The sequence below is a fragment of the Sphaerodactylus townsendi genome, linkage group LG09 (assembly GCF_021028975.2).
Source record: "Sphaerodactylus townsendi isolate TG3544 linkage group LG09, MPM_Stown_v2.3, whole genome shotgun sequence".
NCBI classification, from domain to species: domain Eukaryota; kingdom Metazoa; phylum Chordata; class Lepidosauria; order Squamata; family Sphaerodactylidae; genus Sphaerodactylus; species Sphaerodactylus townsendi.
In genome coordinates this window covers 90,589,054-90,612,126 of record NC_059433.1, presented here as the reverse complement: position 1 = coordinate 90,612,126, position 23,073 = coordinate 90,589,054, and positions in this window count along the sequence as shown.

The window sequence follows — 23,073 nt, the reverse complement described above, 5'->3', positions numbered from 1 at the left end:
GTCAGGATTTAGCAAGCCAGCTGAAGATATACTGCTGCTCTGAGTGGTTCTACTTCATGTCATTATGTGTGGGTAGGGAATTGTTCTCCCTTCTCAAGGCCCGCACCCCCACAAATACAGGTTCTTTCCCCTATTCCATTGAAGGCTGGAGCAAGCAGAAGGAACTGCAACTGTAAAATCATGGAGGAGAAACAACCTCAGTCACACCCATTCTTTTCAGGGCAACAATGCCTTGGACCGGGCAGCTATATTCTTGTCACTGCGGGATTTTCCAAAGCTCCTTAAATTCAAGTGCACCAGACTGTAATCTATTGGTTTGAGTAGGTTTGGGCTAATATAATGCAGGGGTTTAAAGAAAAGTGATCTGCTTAAATTTTTAAAAATGGCCAGTTTTGCATGCCGAAATTGCTCCTCGGTTGGCACGCGGAATGCCCCAGTGCTGCAGCGTGGCTGCCACATTTCTGCCCCAAAGCCGCCCTGCAGCATTGGCTTTGCTCCATGAATTTCCTGAACCGCAAAGGTTGAGGTTCTTTTGAAATGCCCTGTTGTTGCTCCGGAGGCTTCCACCACTGTGCAAAACTCCTCCATAGCAGAACCGGGGCCAGTTTTCCCACCTCGTCGCTCTGGCCCGCCCCACCAACGGACAGGCGCTGAGAATGGGCGCCCCCCCCCCCCCATTGCAGTGAAAAAAATGGAGAGAGAAACCTTGGTTTTTAGAAAGGAGGGAGAAACCTTGGGCAGAAAAGCGGTGTGTGCAAATGGGAGGGCAGTGATTCTCTCACATATGCACAGATTTTAGATTTAGATTTTAGATGGAGGGGCGGGTGGAGGACGGTGATCCCGTCGCACATGCAAGAATTTTAGATGGGGGGGGGGGGCGCGCCAGGGGACAGATGAGACTCTCTGGAGAAGGAGTTCCAGAGCTTTGGTGCCATGATCAAGAAGGCCCAGGAATTATTTTATAGGAATTTTCTGACACCTGTAGTGCTATCTAATGTAGTCGACCCACGCGGTCAGCGTAAGAACGAGACGAGACGCGGAGATAACATCTGGTGGAGATCGCCAGCAGCGGGAGACCGGAGGTCCGTGTTCCTAGCGAGTCTCCCGTCTGCCGGTTCCTGGCACCTTTTATTGTTATTCTATCGGGGGCGTGTAGGAGGGAGGACCGGGGGGAGTTCCGGGAGAACGGGAGGCGGGAGGTCGGGAGATCATCATGTGATGCATGATCTCACCTGGCTACGTGCGGAGAGGAGCGTAAGCGTCTGAGCCTAATCCTCACCTGGGGGCAAGACCATTGTCCCTGCGCCCGGTGATTGAGCCAGACAGTTCACGACCCGTGACTCATGGGGGATGAGGAGTGGGGGTGCGGTGCGACCAGAAGGCCGTAGGTCCGTTGGCGTCCCAACGTTCTACTACGGTGCTGCTGGGTCAGCAGTGCATTACTACATCTCCTCCTTTTTTACATTTTAGAAAAAGGGGGACCGAAATGCTAAGGGGCGATTTAAAGGGACGCTTGTCTCCTCCGCCGTCTGGTCAAGCTGACCGAGCTGCTTGTGTAACATTAGAACTTGGTTGCGGGGTAAGGGAAATTCGAGGGGCTTCTTACACACGTTACAGGCAATATTAGACACACATTGAACGAAGCAAGATCCGATAACGAGGCACACAATTAAACCAATGCAGAGCTGTACAATAGCACTCAACCATCCTCCCGGCAGCCAGCTCCAGAGGGCTGACCACCAATGGGGCAAAACATCATACTTCAGATTAGATACAACTTCTTGCAGCTCACGTACTTTCATATGAATCAATTGGGAATTATCAGAAAGATTAAAACAACACATATTATGTACATTCTCACAACCTTGGTGATGTAATAACAATAAGTAATCAATAGCGGCACGATTGTCTAGGGTCGCTTGACGAAGTTCCTGCTGCTCGGAGGCCAGGGCATCCAGAGCGGTGGAGGTAGAGTTGATGGACTTAAAGGCTATCAGCAGGCCAACCGGCCAATAGTCTTAGCATTGTAAGAAGCGAACCGGGGACTCCCACTAGGAAGGCGAGGGAGGCGAACTCCGCTTGGAGAGAGGCGACCGCGTCGCTCCGACAGGAGGGGTCGAAAGGCAGAGCGGAGCGGCGGCGGTGGAGCCGGGGTAGGACGATGGTGAGGCGACTGAGGCAACAAAGAGTTCGCAGGGAGTCGGGCGGGAATGTAATTAAACGTTCTCTCCCTGCAGGTCCAGAACCAGCCCCTGGGGAGCAGGATGTTTCCGAACACGGGGAATGTCCTCCATGTGTGTGCAGTTCCAATTGGCCGAGCCGACGAATGGGCCCGGGTCGGTTCCCCGTTTGGCTGCGCCGGTGATGCGGGCGCAGGTGTTAGATTCGTGGTTAGCGACAGTAGCGCCAGCCGGGAGGGTTTGGACGACGGGTCCCCAGTCGGCGCTCATAGAGTATCTGATGGATGAGGCATTCATGAAGGGGCTTAGCCCAGACTCCGCTAGGAAGTCTCCGGGTGCTTTGCAGACGGGGAGCAGGCAGGAGCTTAGCAGGCTCCCGACTCCTAGGTACTGGCCCAGGCAGAAAGATGAGACGTTGGCAGCGGCAGCAAACTGCTCCCAGATGTTGGTCTGGTGAAAGCTCGTCAGGGGGTGGCCGATCGCCATCGGCAGGAGGCAGCAGAGCAGGCAAAGGACGGTGGCCGCCGAGTTGGCGGTGATGATCACAAAGAGAGCGGCACAGAGGTTCTCGGGTGTCTCGGGGTGGTCTTGCTGGCGCAGCAGCTCTAGGGCTTGGCTGGTGGTCGCCTTGACGTCTCCCCAGGTCATTCGGGTCTTTGGGCGCTGGCGACGGCGTTCCTGTTGAGACCGCTGGGCGGGATCCTTTAGAGAGATGTGTTCCATCTCCGGGATGGGGTTGGTTTCCTCCTGGCGCCATTCCATGGGTTGGCCCGTCATGGCGAATCGGAGTCCACAGAGGCCTGTAGGAAGAGGGACTGAAACACACCCCCTTTTCCCAGGTTATGGGGGGGGGGGCCGGGTCCCGCCAGGCTCAGTTCTAGAGCGGATGGCGGGAGATCGGGATCGAGTTTAGAGTTTAGAATTTAATATAAGAAGAAGGCTTGTTTTGCTTGCAGCCTGTGAAGGCTTGTTTTGCTTGCAGCCTGTGAAGGTTGCTTTTAATGCAATCCTCCTGGGGGCCGCCTACTCCTCTTTCTTTAGTTGTTTGACAGGGAGGGCAGGAGGTAGGCGACCCTGGTGGGAATTGGCTTCAGAGCGTCATCAGGGTGCGTCAGGGCGAGGGTCCGAGCCTCGAGGGGGGAGGGAACAGGCGGGTCCTGGGGGGATTGTGGGTATGCATGCTTAATCAGCAACACAAAGGGGGCTTTGGAAGCACCTTTTGGGGGGATGGGTGCATCCGGGGAATGAAGCAATCAGGCAATTAGAGGCAAATTCCTCGCACACACAAAGGAAAAAGAGGGGGGGGTTCTTTGCAAGGGAGTTGCACTTACCGTGACCTTGGTGGCTAATGCAGGAAGCTGGATGGTGCTAAAATTTCTGATCGAATTATCTTGGGGAATTGCCGTCCGCCGAGACCGCCCCTTAAGGGGCGGTTTCGGCTGAGCGCCTGGCCTTTAACGTGGTACTGATAAAGCTGCCAGGCGCTGGGCAGCCATAACCCAAACGGGTTTGGGTATTAGGGGCATAATGGCGGCAGCCCCTTTTTAAACTGGGGCCTGTCCTGACAGTGCTGCGGTATCAGGACGGGCCCAGATTTTAATCCAGGGAGGGCCAGTCAGCCAATTGGCCCTCCCGCCTCTACTGGTCGAAAAACAGAAGGAGAAGAGGAGGGGAGAGGGAAACAGTTTCCTTACGGAGATAGAGAGTGAACTTCTGAAGTCACAGTTGGGATCAATGATCTGTGATGGCCTTACCCATCCCAGACCAAAGTCGTTTTGACCTGACTCATGAGGTCCCTTCCCCAGAGATTGACATGGATGTCTAAAACGATGGGACTGTGAGCTGCCGCTCGAGCCCTGGGCTGTTGACCGAGCGGGCGGATGCTCCGCCTTGGTTTGTCTCCCCCCCACCCCCCAGAGGTGCGGGCAAGCCTCGGTCGGCCACTGGTCGGGCCACTCGGCTGCTCTGATGACGGTAACATCAGCGCCGGTGTCCACCAGGCCCTTGAACTTACATCCTTCTATGGCGAGCTCCAGGTATGGACGGGAGCTCCCGATAGGCGTCTCCACCGCTGCGACGGTGGTGTAGGCTGCGCCATGTTGGCTGCTGGGGCTTGTAGCCTTTATTGGGTCGGCAGCGGGCAGCGCATGGGGCAAGAGAATCAACTGAGCGCAGCTGGCTCCGGCAGGCAACTCCTGTGGGATGTTTGTCCAGACTTGGAGATGGATGGGTCCTTGGTGCGTGGAGTCGATTACTCCGGGGACGATGAACAGTCCCTGTTCAGCGGCAGAGGCCTTTGGCAGCACCAGCCCAATAGTCCCGGTAGGGATGGGCTCGTCATACTGGGTTGGGGCGACAAGAACCTCGTGGGGGAACTTAAAGGAGATGGGCTGGGTGCATGCAGCGAGATGCCACGAGGGTGGTTTTGGCAGGGGCCTTGGTGTTTGGGTCTGCTCTAGTACTCTCCTCCTTGGTCCTGGGCTGGGGAGACGCCCGGGCGGGAGTTTCCCGACGGGCAGTCGTTTCTCCAGTGGAAGCCTTTCTGGCAACGTGGGCACCGGGTTTTAGGTGGCCTTCTCCTCCTGGGGGAGGACCCTCCTCCATCGGGGTTGTAGGCCCCCCCACCGGGCTGCCTACACTTCCCTCCGGAAGTGTCCGGATCTGCCGCAGTTAAAGCAGTCATCCTGAGACTGCCTCCCGGTGGAGAGTGCTGCGGCGAGGAGGCTAGCTTGGTGGGCGGAGGATCCGATGTCCTGGCAAGCCTTAAGCATGTCGGCCAGTTCAGGATTTTTGCCCAGGCCCGTGATTGCCCTGCGGCACTCCGTGGAAGCGTTCTCTTTGCGAGGCGCATGAGGAGCTCGTTTTGGGCCTCTTCGCCATCTACCTGCCTCTTGAGCGCTTCCTGGAGCCTGTTCACAAAATCGCATAGGGCTCTTAGGGTTTTTGCCGGATGGAGGAGAAACTCTGGGTTGGCTGGCCGGCATTGGGGACTTTGATAAATGCCTTATAGGCGCACTCAGAGGCAACCGTAAGGGTGGCCTCAGGCAGGACAATCTGATCGCTGGGGTTGGCGAAAGCATCGAAACCGTAAAGCTGAGCGGCTGTGTAGGCGCCGCCGGAGGCGGCTCCTGCTGATGCATTGCTGGCGGAGCTCGCTTTCCCAGATCACAAATTGCGGTGGGCGCAGGGGCACGCGAGAGGTGGTTTCCACTCGGCCGGAACCATCAGGTGCTCCCTCGCGATTGCCTCCAGCATGCCTCTCAGGTAGGGGCTAGTGATTCCATACGCCGCATCGCTTTGCGGAGCTCAGTGAGGATGTTATAGTTTAAAGGGCGGTACTCGACAACCCGCCGAATGACGCCACCCTCCCCCTCGGTATCTGTGAAATGGACGGGGCATAATGCAAGAATATCGGCATCGTCTTCCGTCAGGGTTTCTTTCTTCTGCAGATCGCGTTCGGGACTGACGGCCCAGGTGCAGTGGCTTCGGAAACATGAGCAGGCTGAGCCGACAACATTGTCTCCCAGTAGCAGCGACATCGGTAGCGAGGCGCGGTGCGAAGAGTGCGCACTATGTTTTCCCAGTCCTTAAGACTCAATGTCCCCCCCTCTGGGTACCATGGCCACTGCGCTTCAATCTCCTCAACCAATGTGCGCAGCTCCCTTCTCTTTACGGGGACCCTGCCGCATTGCGCTAACGCTTTCAGTTCGTCAACGTGCTTGTCATAAGCCCTGCTTTTGCAAGCTCCCATACTCACCGGTGTTCCGTCGGACGAGAGAGTGTCCTAGGACGCGTGTCTCTGGATGCGCCGATCCAGAGGACAGGCGATACCGAAACGGTGGTCCCTGGATGCGCCGATCCAGCGGACTTCGGTATCGCCGCCCTTCCCCAGGCCGACGGTGAGCAGGGTGGAGGTCTCGAGGATTCCCGGGTTTCGCACCAGCTTGTAGCTCCACTCCACGCGGTCAGCGTAAGAATGAGACGAGACGCGGAGGTAACATCTGGTGGGGATCGCCAGCAGCGGGAGACCGGAGGTCCGTGTTCCTAGCGAGTCTCCCGTCTGCCGGTTCCTGGCACCTTTTATTGTTATTCTATCGGGGGCGTGTAGGAGGGAGGATCCAGGGGGAGTTCTGGGAGAACGGGAGGCGGGAGGTCGGGAGATCATCATGTGATGCATGATCTCACCTGGCTACGTGCGGAGAGGAGCGTAAGCGTCTGAGCCTAATCCTCACCTGGGGGCAAGACCATTGTCCCTGCGCCCGGTGATTGAGCCAGACAGTTCACGACCCGTGACTCATGGGGGATGAGGAGTGGGGGTGCGTTGCGACCAGAAGGCCGTAGGTCCGTTGGCGTCCCAACGTTCTACTACGGTGCTGCTGGGTCAGCAGTGCATTACTACAATCTAAGATAAATGATAAATACTTACCTAATTGTTGGAAGTGTGGACAAAAGGCAGGAACCCTCTTTCACCTATGGTGGACCTGCCTGAAGATTAAAAATTACTGGACGATGATACATACTGAAATTGAGAAAATCATAGGAAAGAAATTTTTAAAAGATCCTCTAACTTACCTGTTAGGTCCAAATATGGTTAATGAACATTTCGAAAAAACACAGTTATACTTATTATTTCATTTAATTATAGCAGCTCGTCTCTCTCTGGCAAAAATATGGAAAACAGATGCGATCCCACTACTGGAAAACTGGGGAAAAAGGTGCAACAACTATTTATAATGGATAAAAGAACACACCAAATTAAACTTCTCCCTGCGGAGACATATACAAAAAAGACCCAGTCTTTTTTTTCTAAACTACCAAACTGATCCATTAGCAGTTCCAGAAGTCATAGATGAACTTTTGGAGGAAAATAGTACAGTAGAATCATCTACTCGGAGGTGAAATGAAAAGAATTCATGAGTCTCTGCTGTGGTGGGGAGCTTGAATTCCTTTCTGCAAAGCCAACTGCTGCTATATCAGGCCTGTGGAATTAGACCATTTCTGCATAAGTCACTGAAAACATTTTTCAAATGTTTTAAATCCTCTTGTTTGTCCGCAATCACCCCCTCAAAAACAGCAAGTAAACATGTTTTGAATACACTTTCACAAAAAGAATAGCTGAAATAAAAGATGTATATAAAATGTTTTGAATACACTTTCACAAAAAGAATAGCTGAAATAAAAGATGTATATAAAATGTTTTGAGGCTGGAAACAAAACATTTTGGGCTATAAACAATGCGGAACTTTACAGAGGAAATGTTTTATTTCCTGCCTCAAAACGTTTTATTTTGGTTGTGAAAGGGTTAGTCCCTTTGTGTTGCCTCTTAGAAGTCTCCCATTCCAGTGTTATATAATATTTCGTTTCTGATCCTTATATTCTAAATAAATTTTTGTCCTTTTAGTCTCTAAACCCACCCATTTTCTGCTTTGTGGGCAGAGACTTGAAATGCCCTCACTGATGCTGTTCCGTGCTTTGGGTACTTCCATCAGTTCCAGTCACAGTCTTTGACCTAGCTTATCTCTGCATTAACTTCTCCACCCTTCCCTTAACAGCTGTCGCTGCTATCACTTTACCGTCAGCTGGGGAAGCAGGAACAAATTTTTTATAGGTCCAGGACAGATGCCATTCCATCCCAGAAGCAGTGAAGCTGCTTAACTCTCTTAGGCCGTTTCCGCACGGGCAAAATATGACGTCGTCGCAACGGAAAAAGAAGCGTCAGAGCGAGAGCGTTCGCACGCGCAGCGGCGGAGGTGCGCAGTCGCGCCGTCGCGAAAACGCTAAACCGGCGCGAAGACGGTGTATTCAGAAAACGCTTAAAACCACTCTTTTTCCCCATGTGACGCATCGACGCCGCACTCGTGCGAACAGCCGCCACGGAGCTGTCGTCAAAAGTAATCCGGGCCTGCAACATCGCGAGACGCCGCTTCCGCAGCGCTTCCGTGCGAACCGTCACATTTCTGCGGGGCTGCGGACGCCCGCAGCTCCGCCTGTCTGTGTGAACGCTTTTTTTGGGATGCGTCGCAATTTGCGACGTCATCGCGTCGCTGCTTTTGGCCGTGCGGAAACGGCCCTAGTGGAAAAAATCACCCTTTGATTTTAACAGGGTGTTGGAATCCGTTTGGTCTTTTATCCTCTCAGAGCTGCTAAATTAAAAGTCTTTTTTTTTTCACATGAGTCCTTTGTAAAGACTGTTTGTGTACTGGTGATGAAGTAAAGTAATGCATTATCTCATGATGGAACTCATTTCTGAGATTTTTTTTTTCATTCAAGTTTTCCAGAAGAGGCTTTGTAGGAAAATATTACAGCCACCTCTAAGGTTACAAATGAGATGGTTTTGAGGAAATTGCAGAGACCAAAGAAAGGAGTGGTACTAGCATGTCACAGAAGCTGTGCAAGAAGTCCTAGAGTTCCCATTCACTCTTATAGCAAGTGGAGATTTAAATCTGGGTTTCCACAGTCCTTCTAATACTCTACCACCATGTTTTCTCTATTTTTGTCTGCAGCTTCGCATGAGCTGGACTTGATCAGGAACTCTGTGAAAACACATATATGTTATAAGTATACAACTGTTACATCCACAGAATGACTATTTCAACTAATTCAGAGCAGCAAAAGTAGTTTTGAAGTATGCGTGAATTTAATTTCGATTTACATTAGTAAATTAATCCAATGCATAAGAAGGTTGCACAACAAAAATCTGTGACTGGTCCAGGAAACAATGAGATTTGTTTCTTATGCCCCAAAGGCTCTCAAATTGTGTTTCTCCTGCTGCCCAGAAGCCTGTTTTGAAATTGCAAAGTAGTTTGTAGCATTGCATGGAGATGTGTAGTCCAATTAGCTATCTTACTGGACATGCATAAAACAGCTCTTTAAAACTAGGCTTTCCCTAGTATTTTGAGGCAACTGGAAAATGCTAATTATTTTTTCATTTGGTCTTTGAGACGAGCAACACAATTTTTCTTTAAGGTAGTGGCTGTGACAGAGATTACTGGATTGTTCTCCATTCTTCTCTCTCTCTCTAAAAATATCAAGGAATATATATAAAGGAATATAAACATGAAACTAATACAAACACAATTCTAAGACACATATTGCAGAACTATAGTAAAATATCAAATTTGAGCCCTTCGGGGGAGGGCGGTATATAAATGTAATAAATAAATATAAATAAATAAATAAATAAATATTCATGCTTAAAATTAATTTCCCATTCTAGATAGAAAAGTATTCCATTTTCTTAATTTATCAAACATTTGGCCATGTAGTAGGTTGGTTAGTTTACACAGATGAATATTCTGTTAATTTCTCTAACCAGTCCTCCTCCTTCAGAGTTAATGTTCTTTCAACTCTGAGCAAAAATTAGCCTTGCAGATGTTATGGCATTAAGCACAAACTCACAAACATCTTTAAAAGGAAGATCTACATAATTTAACTCAGAAAACCTCAGGGGATAATGATTTCTCTATGGCTTTAGAAATAGCTGTGGCAATCATATCCCAACACTCCTTTGCTCTCCGCACGGCCACGCTGGGGGTTGGGTCGGCTTACATGACGCCGACCCAACCCCCCAGGACCGTTTGCACGAACGGTCCCGGTAATGAACAGGAAGACGGCGCCACGGAGCGCCATCGCCCGATCGATGTATCTTCCCTGCGACCGTCCGGCGCGTCGCCAAGGCCAGGGGACACACCCTTTGCCCTGTGCGACCGCTCCGGAGTTGCAGGGCAGGGGACGTGTCCCCAGGCCTCGGCGACGCGCCAGAGGGTTGCAGGGAAGGTAGGTCGATCGGGCAAAGGGGGGAGGGATGGTGCCTTCCAGCCGCTGCCGTTCGCATGGCAGCGGCTGGAAGCCGCTGTTTTCCAACAACCTCGCTTGGGAATATGCAAAGCAGCTGCGCCCCCCATGCGAACAGCTCCCTGGGGACAGCTTTTTAGGTGTCCCCAGGGCGCTGTATTTGGCCCGTGCGGAAAGGGCCTTACACTCCCACCAAAGGAGTATAACGTTGATGTAAGAAGTCCCAAATACATAGCAATCCCCTTTGGCCCTTGATAAAATGATGCTAATTTATAGATGTCACTGATATGGTATTTTTATTACATTTTCTTGGCAGAAAGGTTTACTGAGGGGTTCAGGCCACTTATTGGAGCTTTCAAATCTTTTGTCCAGAGTTCTATAAATGTTTTATCTCATTTACTATCAGTATCTATTAGGAGATTATATATTCCTTTCACCTTTTATTGCTAATCTTCAAAACTTGTCAATAGGGTTCTTATTTCATCTTTACATAATAATGTCTGTAAGAGACTTTTCACCTGTACATACTTAAACCAAGATATTTGTCCGTTACTTAAAGATGACCATTCTGAAAAGGTAAGAATTGCTTTCCATTTTTGCCTGCTCCAAAACATCATCACATCGAGTTACCAACCTCCACATGGTAGCTGGAGGTTACAACTGATCTCCAGGCAGCGAAGTTCAGTTTATCTGGAGAAAATGTCCACTTTGGAAGGTGGGCTCTAATGCATTATACCCCATTGAAGACCCTCCCCTCTCAAAACCCTGCCCTCCTCATGCTCCAGCCCCCATATTCCAGGTATTTCACAACTTGGGGTAGGGAGCCCTGCCATCACAACTGGTTCCTAACTCACTGTTTTTTGACCATCAATCCAAAAGTGCCACACATATCTGATAATTCCACTTTTTCTCACTGTGACTCCATTCTGAATAAATGGAGCTCCTCTTCTTGACTTCGTTTCCCTGCTCAGAGAATAATGAGAAGCTTTCCTTACAACAAAGAGCTAAGAATTTCCCAGCCCAGCTATGTGGAGAACATAATGGCCAGCAGGGATGAGCAAGTGTTTCTAGTTTCATTGAGTTTTTTATATTCATGCCAACAGTTTCTGTTCTATGCTTTTTGCAGTTGGCTTTGTAGTTTGACTGGTCCTTAGGATACACCTTAAGGAATGTCACTGAAAAAAAATTAAGTGTAAGATCATAGATGTATCTTTGCTGGCTCATTTCCTTGATCAAATATGTGAAAGTATCAATATTCAGTTTGTGGTTATAGGCATTTATTATTGCATATTAAAATGATCTTTGAGTTGTTATAAAAGTAATGTGAAAAGAAATTTACTTGCTCAGCTGTTGTTGAAATTAGTAAGAAACAGTTATCCAGTTGGGGAGAGCTAGTGAAAGTTTGTTCTCTGGGATAAAAAAAACCCATGAAGTTAAATTTAAGTTTTGGATTGGGGTAAAAGTATTTTTCACCCACCCCTCTTCCTGTGGTTTACTGAAAAAAAAAATTTGTGTTGTTTTCTCAGGGGCTGTTGGCCTCCAGTCTAGCTCTTATAGTGCAGGCCAACACAGCTACCCTTTGAAACCATCATTTTGTATGTTTATTTTAAAGATTTATTAAGTATGTAATTTTGAGTGTGCTGACATGTGACTTGAAAAGAACCAATCTGAGACTGATCTAGTTTGACTGGTTAAACATCTTAGGAAAACTCCAGAGGCATGAAAAATATTATTGTAGGTTTGTGTTTAAATTGTCAGTTGATGCTTTAATTACCTTTAATTAAATATGTGGCTGAGCAAGTTGGGTTTCTTTGAGTAATATATATTTTTGTGGATTTATATCTGGGTAACTGGCACTGATATTTTTACTTTAAATGAGTTGGTTCCATAAGAGATATCTAAAGAAGAGGTTTTGTTTCAAAATGGGAGGATTTTTGGATGCTTTTTAATTGATAATATTATAAACATATAAGTTATTGCATTATTTTTAACAAATATTTTCCCTTTGTAATTGTCCATGCCTGGTGACAGGCTTTATATTTAGCTTGTGTTTATATAAATTGGTGCGAAGAATCATTATCTCCTTTTTCTGTCGCAGGCCCCAAGCTGGAAACAGCCTCCCTGTAGAAATTCGTCAGGTGCTGACACTTTATGGATTTCTGTGCCAGGTTAAAACCTTTCTCATTATCTAGGCCTTCAATGTGTGACCCCCAGGGTCTCCCTTATTGATGCCAGCTGAAGGGGAGGGGAGGGGGGATTTTTAGTGGATGTTTTTATTGACTGTTTTAAAGGATGTTTTAATTGTGGTTTTTAATGTTTTATGTTTTTAGGATTGTAATATTTAAAGGGGGCTCTTAACCTCATTTGTGAGCCGCCCTGGGACTTTGGTGTAGGGTGGGGCGTTAATGGAATAGTGCTCACTTTCAAAGGCCTAAATCATAGGTGTCGAACTTGTGGCCTTCCAGATGTTATGGACTATGGTTCCCATCATCCCCTGCCAGCATGATGCTGGCAGGGGATGGTGGGAACTGTAGTCCTTAACATCTGGAGGGCCATGAGTTTGACACCTATGGCCTAAATGGTCTGGGGCCATCATACCTGCAGGACCGCCTGTCCCAATATGTTTTCCAAAGAGCCCTCATCCAGGGCCAGGGCCTTTCCAGCACTGGTCCTGCCCTGGTAGAATGGTCTGTCATTTGAGACCGCGGTCCTGCAAGATTTACAGAGCCTGTAAGACTGAACTGTTCCACCAGGTTTATAGTTGTGGCAGCCATGGTATCCATCTAGTAGGCTTCCCTCTTCCCCATTCCCCTTCCCCTATTCCTTCCCTTTTTCTTCTCCTTCATTTTTGGGTTTGAATGATTGAGGATGTTGGGGTGCAATTTAATTGTTACCTTTATTGGAGAAGTGCTGAGTCTATAATAGACATTTTACTTTTTTTGGAAGCGGGGGAAGCTGATATGTGACTGCAAAGAAAGTGGTTCAGGTCCTGGGAACCTGACATGACTCATTAAAACTTTTTAAAGCTTACTTAGTGGAGATACAGATGGAAGAAAATGATCAGATGTATCTTTCTCAGTTAATTGTACCTGATTAGTCAGTTTTTCATCAACCATGCACTGGAGGCTATAGATTCCTTTCAGTATGGCTTCACTATCAGTGGTGCAGGAGCAGCAGTGGCGTAGTGGTTAAGAGCAGGTGCATTCTAATCTGGAGGAACCGGGTTTGATGTCCTGCTCTTGAGCTTGAGCTGTGGAGGCTTATCTGGGGAATTCAGATTAGCCTGTGCACTCCCACACATGCCAGCTAGGTGACCTTGGGTTAGTCACAGCTTTTCAGAGCTCTCTCAGTCCCACTCACCTCACAGGGTGTTTGTTGGGAGGGGGGGAAGGGAAAGGAGATTGTCATCCCCTTTGAATCTCCTACAGGAGAGAAAGGGGGCATATAAATCCAAACTCTTCTTGTTCTTCTTCTTCTTCTTCTTCAGGCTGGGCTCTGGGACACAAGTATCATTGGTGGCTTTAGCTGACTATTTCCATTTTAATATAGACGAAGGTGATTATTGTTGTTGCTCTTTTTGGATTTATCACCAGCCTAAGCCTTTGATACTGGGGACCCTGTCATCTTGTTGAGCAGTTTGGAGATAGAAATAGAGCAGGAGTGGGTTCCTTGAAAAGCTTTTCCAATTCTATTAGTTTTAAGGTCCATCTTTCCTCAGACTCCTTAAAACTGTCAGCTAAAATCTCTCAATGCTTCCATAGAAACCACTCGTTAGTTTACTCTTTTTCTTGATCCCCATTTCTTACTTTTTGAGGCATACTTATCCAAAAAGGATGATGTTTCCCCAATTATTCATATAGTTATCCGCCTGCATCAAACATTTGAAATCCATTAGTTTGTCAAAATAGAATCCCCTTCTAATTCCTTAATTAAATCTTAACTAATCCAATAAAAATAGATAGACCAAATGTATTGTGAACAAATTAACAAGCTTCAACTTAAGTAGTCAACTAACAATGTCTTAATAGAGTTAACTAATCAGATAATCCTCTCTTGACTACATTAATCAAATAAATCTTAGGCGCAGGTCAAACAAATGGCTACATTTCAAGTGGATTAATCAAACCAATAGACAGTCTTTAGCTGAATTAACCAAATAAATAGTCATTCATCAGATATCTAAATTTGTCAAATTGTCAGTTTCCAGATAAATTAATCATCATTTTTCTTTTCGAATTAAGCAGAAGGAGGGAGTTCCTGCTTGGAGGAGACCGCTCCCAGAGAAGAAGAAAACAGCTGATCCTAGTTGTTGCTATGATAGGAGAGCAACCCGGAAGCATACGAAATACCTTCCTGCCTTTTCTAAGAATAGATATATTCCCAGTAAGAATTTCCTTCCCCCACCCTTTTAAAAATAAACACAATAACCACAGCTGCACATCAAAGAGCTGCGAAAGACATTTTCTGCTCCATATCACATTAATTTCCTTTCTGAACTAGAATACAGCTGCACATTTTTAATGAAGTAGTAATTCCATCTCATCCAGTATAATTTTGGTATTTCTTTTCTCCTGGGACTCAAGGTGGAAGTTTTGGTGTAGTTCTCTGACCCCACCCGCTGGCACAGTTTTTTCATTACAGCACTAGGTTTGTCAATAGTACAGTGAAAATTAGAGAAGAAAGCTGCTGGAACAAGCTGCTGGCTGCTTTGCTCGCTGGCGATTTAAGCAGCCTAAATTCATAAGTTACTACCTGTATGTAAAAAACAAAAATTCTAATTAATCAGACAGTTAAAGTACATCATGTTTGCATAAACCGCTAAGGTTGAAATGAATCTTCTGTGCACTTGGTTGCTTCTGGAGAGGAGAAAAGAGTACATTTTCGAAGCGCTGAACACAGTCGAATGGGTGGATTACAAAAAGAAGCTTACCTAGAAATAAGGAAGGAAGAAGGAAACTGTGATTTGCAAAAGCCAGGGCTACACTGCAGGTCAATTAACAGGAAAAAGAGGGAAATTGAGAAAATTAATTGGAAGTCTTTGGAGTCATGTGGAATTAGTGGGGAGGATGAACAAGCATTAGTGAAATTGCACAGCAGATTAATGCAAGTCTTTAAAAATGAAGTGTGTGAATACAAATGAAGTCTCTGCAAATGAAGTGAGGGAATACAAATGAAGTCTCTACAAGTGAACTCAGAGCCAATGTGGTGTGGTGGTTAATAGCAGATGGACTGAAATCTGGAGAACTGGGTTCAAATCCCCACTCCTCAACATAAGTCGTGGAGGTTTGTTTCCCCACTCCTATGTTCCTGAAGGGTGACCTTGAACTAATTACAGTTCTCTCAGAACTCTATCAGCCCCACCTACCTCATAAGGTGTCTATTGTGGGGAGATGAAGGGAAAGGAGTTCATAAGCCCCCTTGAGTCTCCTTACAGGAGAGAAAGTGGTGGTGGTGGGGGGATATAAATCCAAACTCTTCTTCTTCTTTAGATAGTAATGAAATTTCAGGGCAAAACAGTCTTGGGAGTAAGCACCATGGAATATAATTGATATTACTTCTGAGTACTTTATTGACAACCCACCTTTCTACCCCAATGGGGAACAAAATCAGTGTATGTCATTTTCCTTGCCTCCATTTTATCCTCACAAAAACCCCATGAGGTAGGTTTGGGTGAGTGCAGGTGACTGGCCCAGGGTTACCCAGTGAACTTACATGGCAGAATGGGGATTCCAACCCAGTTCCTAGTCCAAAACTTTAACCTCTATACCACACTGGCTCTCTTTCTTTAGAAACCATCCCCACAGCTGCTGTGTGGCCACAGAGAACCTGAGCTGGATGTAAGGAACCCAGACCTGACTCTTTTAAAACTGCAATTAACAGTTTGGTTCTCAGTGCATAGCTAGCTCAACACACATTAATGTCGTTTTGAAGACTTTAGCTGGTTTTCTTTTGATGCCTATTTGCTCCTGCACATGAATGTGTTCCTTTCCCATAGGAAGTATATTAAACCAGACAAGATTCTGGAAAACCTGTGATCCGGTGCGTTGTTTGTTGTTGTTGTTGTTTTTGCTAAATAGCAGTCGTGAGAGGCCTTTCTCCCCCACTCATGCCACCTGGCTGACTTCAAAGGCTCCCTGTATTTGCTATTGGCTCCACTGCAGGAAATGTGCATGTTGCTTGTTGGTTCCACCAGTGAAGAAATAGCAGTTCCTTGGAGGGTGTTTAAGATCATGACCATGGTGGTTAAAGAAATTGGAGAAATACACAATTAAGTAATTTAACACCAAGTAATTCCATCCTTAAACCAGAAGAGGGCATGCTTGTTGAAGAAATTTTTCTATAACCTTTGCTTATGAATGAAAGAGGTCCAAGTAGCAGCCCAAATATTACCAAATTTTAAGGCAGCAAGAACAGAATAGATGTTGAAGAGGGAACACGAGCTGCAAAATGAAAGAGCAGACATTGTTTACAGTGCAAAATAGGTACATTTACTAGGGCTGTCACCTGGTTGAAGAAACCTAAAAAAAGCCAACAAGGCATTAACTGGACATCTAGAGACTATAGCTGCATGTTCTTTCATAAGATGAGAAATCTGGGGGTCAGAAGTGAAGCAGCCTGAAGAAGAAGAGAGAGAGAGAGAGAGAGAGAGAGAGAGAGAGAGAGAGAGTAAAGTGCCATCAAGTCACAGGCAATTTATGATGACCCCAGCAAGAGGTTTTGAAGGCAAGTGATTAAGCAAACATGGCTTGTCATTGCCTTCCTCTGCAGAGTCTTTCTTGGTTGTCTCCCATCCAAGGCCTTTTCTGCAGGAGTGATTTACAATTAATCTTGCTGCCAAATGCTACTCTTTTCTTTTGAATTCTGCATGTTTTTTCTTCCATTTGGTTCCAGGAACATTTCCACTTTATTTTTCCTATGTTTTCACAAGCACTTGTATTGCAATATTTTTTTCTATTCATTTACAAGACAACTTCTGAGCCTGCAGAGATAAGAAGCAGGGACAGTTGGATCAGCTTTGTCAATTTCACCTAAAGCTTGAAATGTTAATGTTCAGGCACTAATACAAAAAAAGCAAAGACAATTGAATCAGCTTTGTCACTTTCATATCGAAATAGCAATGTAACCTGATGTCAAAGATACACTGCGTCTGCAATTAGGAGTGAGAAATTGAAATGCATCACTGGGAAGAGGGGCACATGTTTCTCTTCAATAAGGTAATAGCATATGCTCCAGTAGGGGTTTTTTGCTTCCATTTTGTGTTGGTAGTTCTCAATGGTAGAAACAGAATTGCCACTTCAATGTAACTGTAGTAATGCTAGAGTGCATATGCAAAAGAACAAAGGGGGAGGGCTCTTCTGTGTCACAGATGACATCCCACTACCATCAGAAATAACACAGATCCTCTGAAGATGCCACCACAGATGCAGGCGAAACGTCAGGAGAGAATGCTGCTTGAACACGGCCATACAGCCCGGAAACCACACAGCACCCCAGAAATAACACATTTTCAACAGTATCATGTAGAATAAATGAAACTGAAGATACAAGGGGGGAAATGATGCAAAGCATGGAGATGTATGGAGTGATTTCATAGTAAACATTTCTAAGACGCAAGTTTCACCACTGGGAAAATCTGCGGTAAACTAGTCATGCAGAAAAGGCCCAAATACTGACCCTGGTTAGCTTCCAAGATCTGGTGAGATTGGACTATAGAATACCATTCCACATCCCTAGGAACCTACTGTAAGATCATACTTTTCAAGAAGCTCTTCCATAGAAATGTCAACATAAAGTGATGATCTACATATGCGAAGGAATCACTGCAGACCAAATATTACTGTAAGAAGTTTTGTATAGCTTTAAACACTGTCCTCTTCACAGGGGATCAGTGTAAGCATTGATCTGGGAGAGGAGGGTTATTAAATGCTGGCTAATGGATGAGAGTCCACGTGATATGCGTGCGCGTGTGCCCACATGATGTGCATGCATGCATTCTTAATTGCTAAGATTGTGATTGGAATCTGCCCAGTGTGGTGCTCAGTTACAGGACAAAGAAGGACCTACAGAGCTTCTAACTTCCTTTTAGAAGAAGGGGGAAGGGGGAGCAGGAAAATAATTTGTGTCTGAGGATCGTGGTTTGTTTTCTGCATCTTAGCTGGTGTGTGTGTTTGCGGAGGGGAATCTTGGCATCTTTACTCAGCCCAAGGGCCGAAACAGGATTTCACTCCAGTCGCATCCCAGCTTGTGTGTTTGATGCGGCCGTTAAGGCATGCACTTCTACCCACTGAGAAATGATTTAAATACCTCATTAGATATGGAGATTGTTTTAAAAAATGTTCAGCTAAAAGTTTTTTTAAAAAAAGAACACCTCCAGTAGATGGCTCTTGGGTTACAAAACAGCCAATTTCTTATTCAGTTCAACGGCAGTGATTTTTTTTCCCCAAGCAGGAAGCACAAAATCATTACCTGCAAGCAGCCCACTTCTTCTTTCAAACAATTTGTACAGCAGGAATACCTGAATACAGTAGTCTTCTTTTTCTAAATGGTAGTTTAAAGGCCTGGCAAACTGTAGGAGAAAGATCAAGCGAATTAGACTTTCTGCATAAACACACACGGGACAAAAATCATATAATTTCACCTGACTAAGCTCCATAATATAAATGGTTTTATATTTTTTAGGTCAGAGTGACAAAGTCCCTTCACTCCTTTTGGAAGGGGAACAAGATGTAGATATATAGCCTTGCTTTTTCTTTTTGATCTATTTGATCATACCCGACCATTTGGGAGCTGGGACTGTGTGGCCCTTCCACTCCCTGCTATTTGTCCTTCCGCTTTCTTTTTCACGCGTCATTGACTTAATTGACAGGTTGTTTTAATTGACAGGTTGTTTTAATTGACAGGTAGGTGACCAATAAGGGTTCTTGACTTTCCCCCATGTCTCCCTCTCCACACTATTTTCCCTGCTTCCCTTTGTCCCTCCCAATCTTTATCTAACTCCCACCCTTCTTTCCCCAGCAGCCTCTTCTCTTCTCTTTTCTCCCATCTACTCTTTTTTTCCTGTAACCCTGCTTCAGCTTGTTTGTTTTTTTCCCTGCTTCCATCCCTCCCACTTTTTATTTTTTTTCTCAGTCTTCTCCCCTTTGGAAGGCATTTAATATTATAGTCACCTAGCTGCCCTCAAAATGGCCACTGATATCTCAGAACACAGTCCTGTGAGATATCCATGGACATTCATCCCGTAAAGCTACAGATGTTGCTTCTACTAAATTGGAAGTTTTATCCTCACAATGCATGCTTTTAAAATGTCAGATTTTATGAAATTTTAGAGGCTTTCCTCGGCATTGTACGAAAATCCTCTCTGTTCCTATCCCCATTTTGTGTTCACATATAATATTCTTCGCCATTACACTACATCATCTTTTACCACACAAGATCTAGCTGTGGCTTTTGCAATAAGATCAAGGCTTAATGTTTTGCTGTTAAACTTGGCAGCCGTACTAATTTCTGCTATGTTGCAGATTTCTTCCTGCTTCAAAGGTTCCCTCATCTTACCAGTGGCTCCACTTGCTGTTTCACTAAGACATCAAACTATCACTGTCTCACCCTGCCATTGGTAGATTTTGACTTTTGAACTTGTATTTTCACTTTACCTACTTGTTTGCTGTTCTTTACTGAGATACCAAAGATTGGAAGGACAAAAAGGGCTCTGTGAGCAACCAAAAAGATATAAGGCTAAGTTGGTCTTTTATTTATTCAATTTATTGTGGCCATAATTTTCAACACTGGGCAAAATAATTGAAAAAAGAGAGAAGAAAAAGTTACTGCTGAGAAGTTCCAAGTTAAGAGCATGTTTAATTTAATATTGCTTGTTTGAATTCTAGCTCAAGCTGGTTTACATGCTTGAAATGGTTTGAAAGACTTCAGTGTGTCTTTAATTCTCCATGAAAAATCTCTCAGATGTCTTGTCACATGTTACGGTGGTGAGTTTCCAGGGGGTTCAACCTACATCATGGCTCAAGGATGAGACCAACTGTGTGCCACCACTATAGCATCATTGGTCAGCCATGATTAGAGGCCAGGACTGAATAGAGTGATATCATGAGACTGACTTTGCATATGTGGCGGAGAGATTCTGTCAAAAGCAATGGATGTGATCAGGGAAAGAAGATGGTGCTGAGTGGGTGTTGCTCTTCATTTTTAGTCTGTTTAGTATCAGTGGTAAATGTACAGCAAGATGTCCTATTGAATTTCACTATATGTTCATCCGTGTGTCTGGTCCCAGTAAGACCAGGGAAGCTCAGACTTCCACTGGTTCAGCTCACAGCCTGTTTGCTAGTCATGAAAAATGAGCCAGATTTTCATTGTAGTTTGGCTGTTTGAGAAAAATGTGAACCTGTTTATGAGATTACAGTGGAACCTCGGTTTTCGTTGGTAATCCGTCCGAAAAGAATCGATGAAAACCGAAACCGATGAAAACTGAGGCAAACTTTTCCATAGGAATCAATGTAAATCCAATTAATCTGTTCTAGGCACTCCAAAAAACATACCAAAAACACATTTTTGGTGAATAAACATAGTGTTTAATGCTGAAAACAGTAACAAACAATAACACTAGGATCAGCTTCAGAGCCAATGGACCAATGTTGCACCAGAAAGCTGTCCAAAGAAATCTGTTCCTGATGCCTCTTTAAGATTTGTCTGAAATGGGGCAAGACATTGTCATTAAACAAGTTGCAGACATGGCCTGCAACAGTGTTGTCCGTGTGATTTTTCTCCACAAACCCCTGCAGCTTACTACAAATCGATGAAAACCGAGGCAAATCAATGAAAACCGAGACAAATTTTTCACTGAAAAAATCGATGAAAACCGAAACCAATGAAAACCAAGGTTCCACTGTACTTTTCACATCTTTAAAAAGTACAGTACAGTGCCATCAGTGGAGATTGACATGAATATTCAGTTTAATAGAAATCCTTCTTTTCCGCTCCCCAGAGGCCTGATTTCTTGCATCCCACTCAAAAGTCAATATTGTAAGTCAGCTGCTTCAGACAGGTGGCATACCACTAATGGGGACATGGAGTATCCCATGTCCCCAGGTGCACACCATTTGATCATGTGAGGGGTGCCAGGCACTGGCCAGGTCCTTGTGGGACCCGGCTGGCACCTGGCAGCTTCCTCCGTGCTGCTCAGGTAGGTGCCGCGGCCGTAGGACGGCTCCTGCACTCCCTAGCATTCCATCTATGTTGGAAAATGTCCAGATTATTTTGGCCAGGACTCATTGATTCATTTTAGATTCTCTTGGATTAAATTTCCTTCCTCACTTTATTCTTCCTGCTCCTATTATACAACATTTAACTCTGTTTTCCATACCATTATATGGGCTCCATTGCAGATTTTATACCAGACAGTCCAAATCAACAGAATTTCCACTTTTCAGACCTTCTAAAAAAAATTAAGGAAAGAGGAAATCAGTTCTACTCTGGATGATGAATGCTAGATTTCTCCTCTGTCTCAGTTTCATCAAAGAGATACAGTATTTCCTGATTTGAATACATAAGATTTTTCCTGCTCTTCTAGCAAAAGTGCAATAAATGGTCTGATACTCTGCCTCAAAGAGGTTTTGTGTAATAGAAAGATATGGAAGTTGGGGGTCATATTACTAACCACTTTTATCTTAAAATCTGAAACCGTTGTTTTGCATTTCTTAAAGCTTCAGTCACTTAAAAAGGAACCATGCTTTTGTAATTCTTTAGTAGACTTTAATGAGATTCACCCATTTTTTCCCCAAGATCTTAAATTGCTCACATTAAAATAGATTTAAGGATGCATCAATTCATCACTGTCTGCCAGTGAGGAAAATGGACTGTTAAAGCATTCTGCAGAAGAAAATGAGTGAATTTAATTGTTTTGAGTGTTGAGTTATTTTTACAGAGGAATATGCCTGCCAGAGATCTTTTTTACAGAACTCCTACTGATTGCAAAAGATCTAAACTTTGCTAATGTGGTTGTTTATGTTTTCTCTGTGTGTAAAGTGCTGCCAACTTATGGCAACCCCAGTAAAAGACTTTAAAGGCAAGTGAGAAGCAAAATTGGTTCACCCCTATCTTGGTCCGAGTAGATCTCCAGTGGATGGGAACTGGAATCTAAAGTTGGATAAAGCATATAGAAGAAGAAAAAGAATTTGGATTTATACCCCACTTTTCTCAGCCTCAAGGAGTCTCAAAGTGGCTTACAAATTCCTTCCCTTTCTCTCACCACAACAGATACCTTGTTAAATAGGTGCGGCTAAGAGAGTTCTGAGAGAACTGTGACTGGTCCAAGGTCACCCAGCAGGCTTCATGTGGGCGAGTGAGGAATCAAACCCAGTTCTGCATATTAAAATCTACCACTCTTAACCACTACACCACATTAACCTTCCCTTCTCTTGTGCTTCAGTTCTGGACTGCAACTCTCAGGAAATCCATGTATGGATATCTCAATATCTGGCTCCTCAGTTCAAGAACCAATGTTCAGTACTGGAGCTCAGCCCTTAAGTAACTGAAGAAACAATAAAAGTCAAAGTGCCTACAAGTATGCAGAGCTCTGGTCATGTACCAGGTCATGTTCCTTGTGATTCAATGTGTGGTACAAGGTTTCTGGTACTTTTCAGTGTTGGCACCTTTATTTCCGTCAGGATTTTTGAACCATTAAGAACAACAATCCAGAAATTCAACAGGTGCATAATTAAAATGTTGGAAGTGTGGACTCTGAAGTGCAACCCAGCTACATCTCTGATGTACATTCTAAAGCAAGCAAACAAAAAAGGTTACATGTTGAATGTTCTTTAACCAAATAACACAAAGTATTCTAATTGTTCCTGCTGAAGATACCTCCAGAAAAAATAAAATAACAAAATATAAGGGGGAATCAATAAGGAAATTCAAAGGATCTTGGGGGGAATTGAATGTAGATTTTTTTAAAAAAAATCTTACTCAAGTTAACTATGTGGGAAGTGTATATACAGATGATCTGCCACTGCAGTCTGTGTGCATTTGCCTGTATGGATGGGTTAGCCTTTAGCAGCAGCTAGAACTGAAGAAATCAACAGGCAAAGCATTT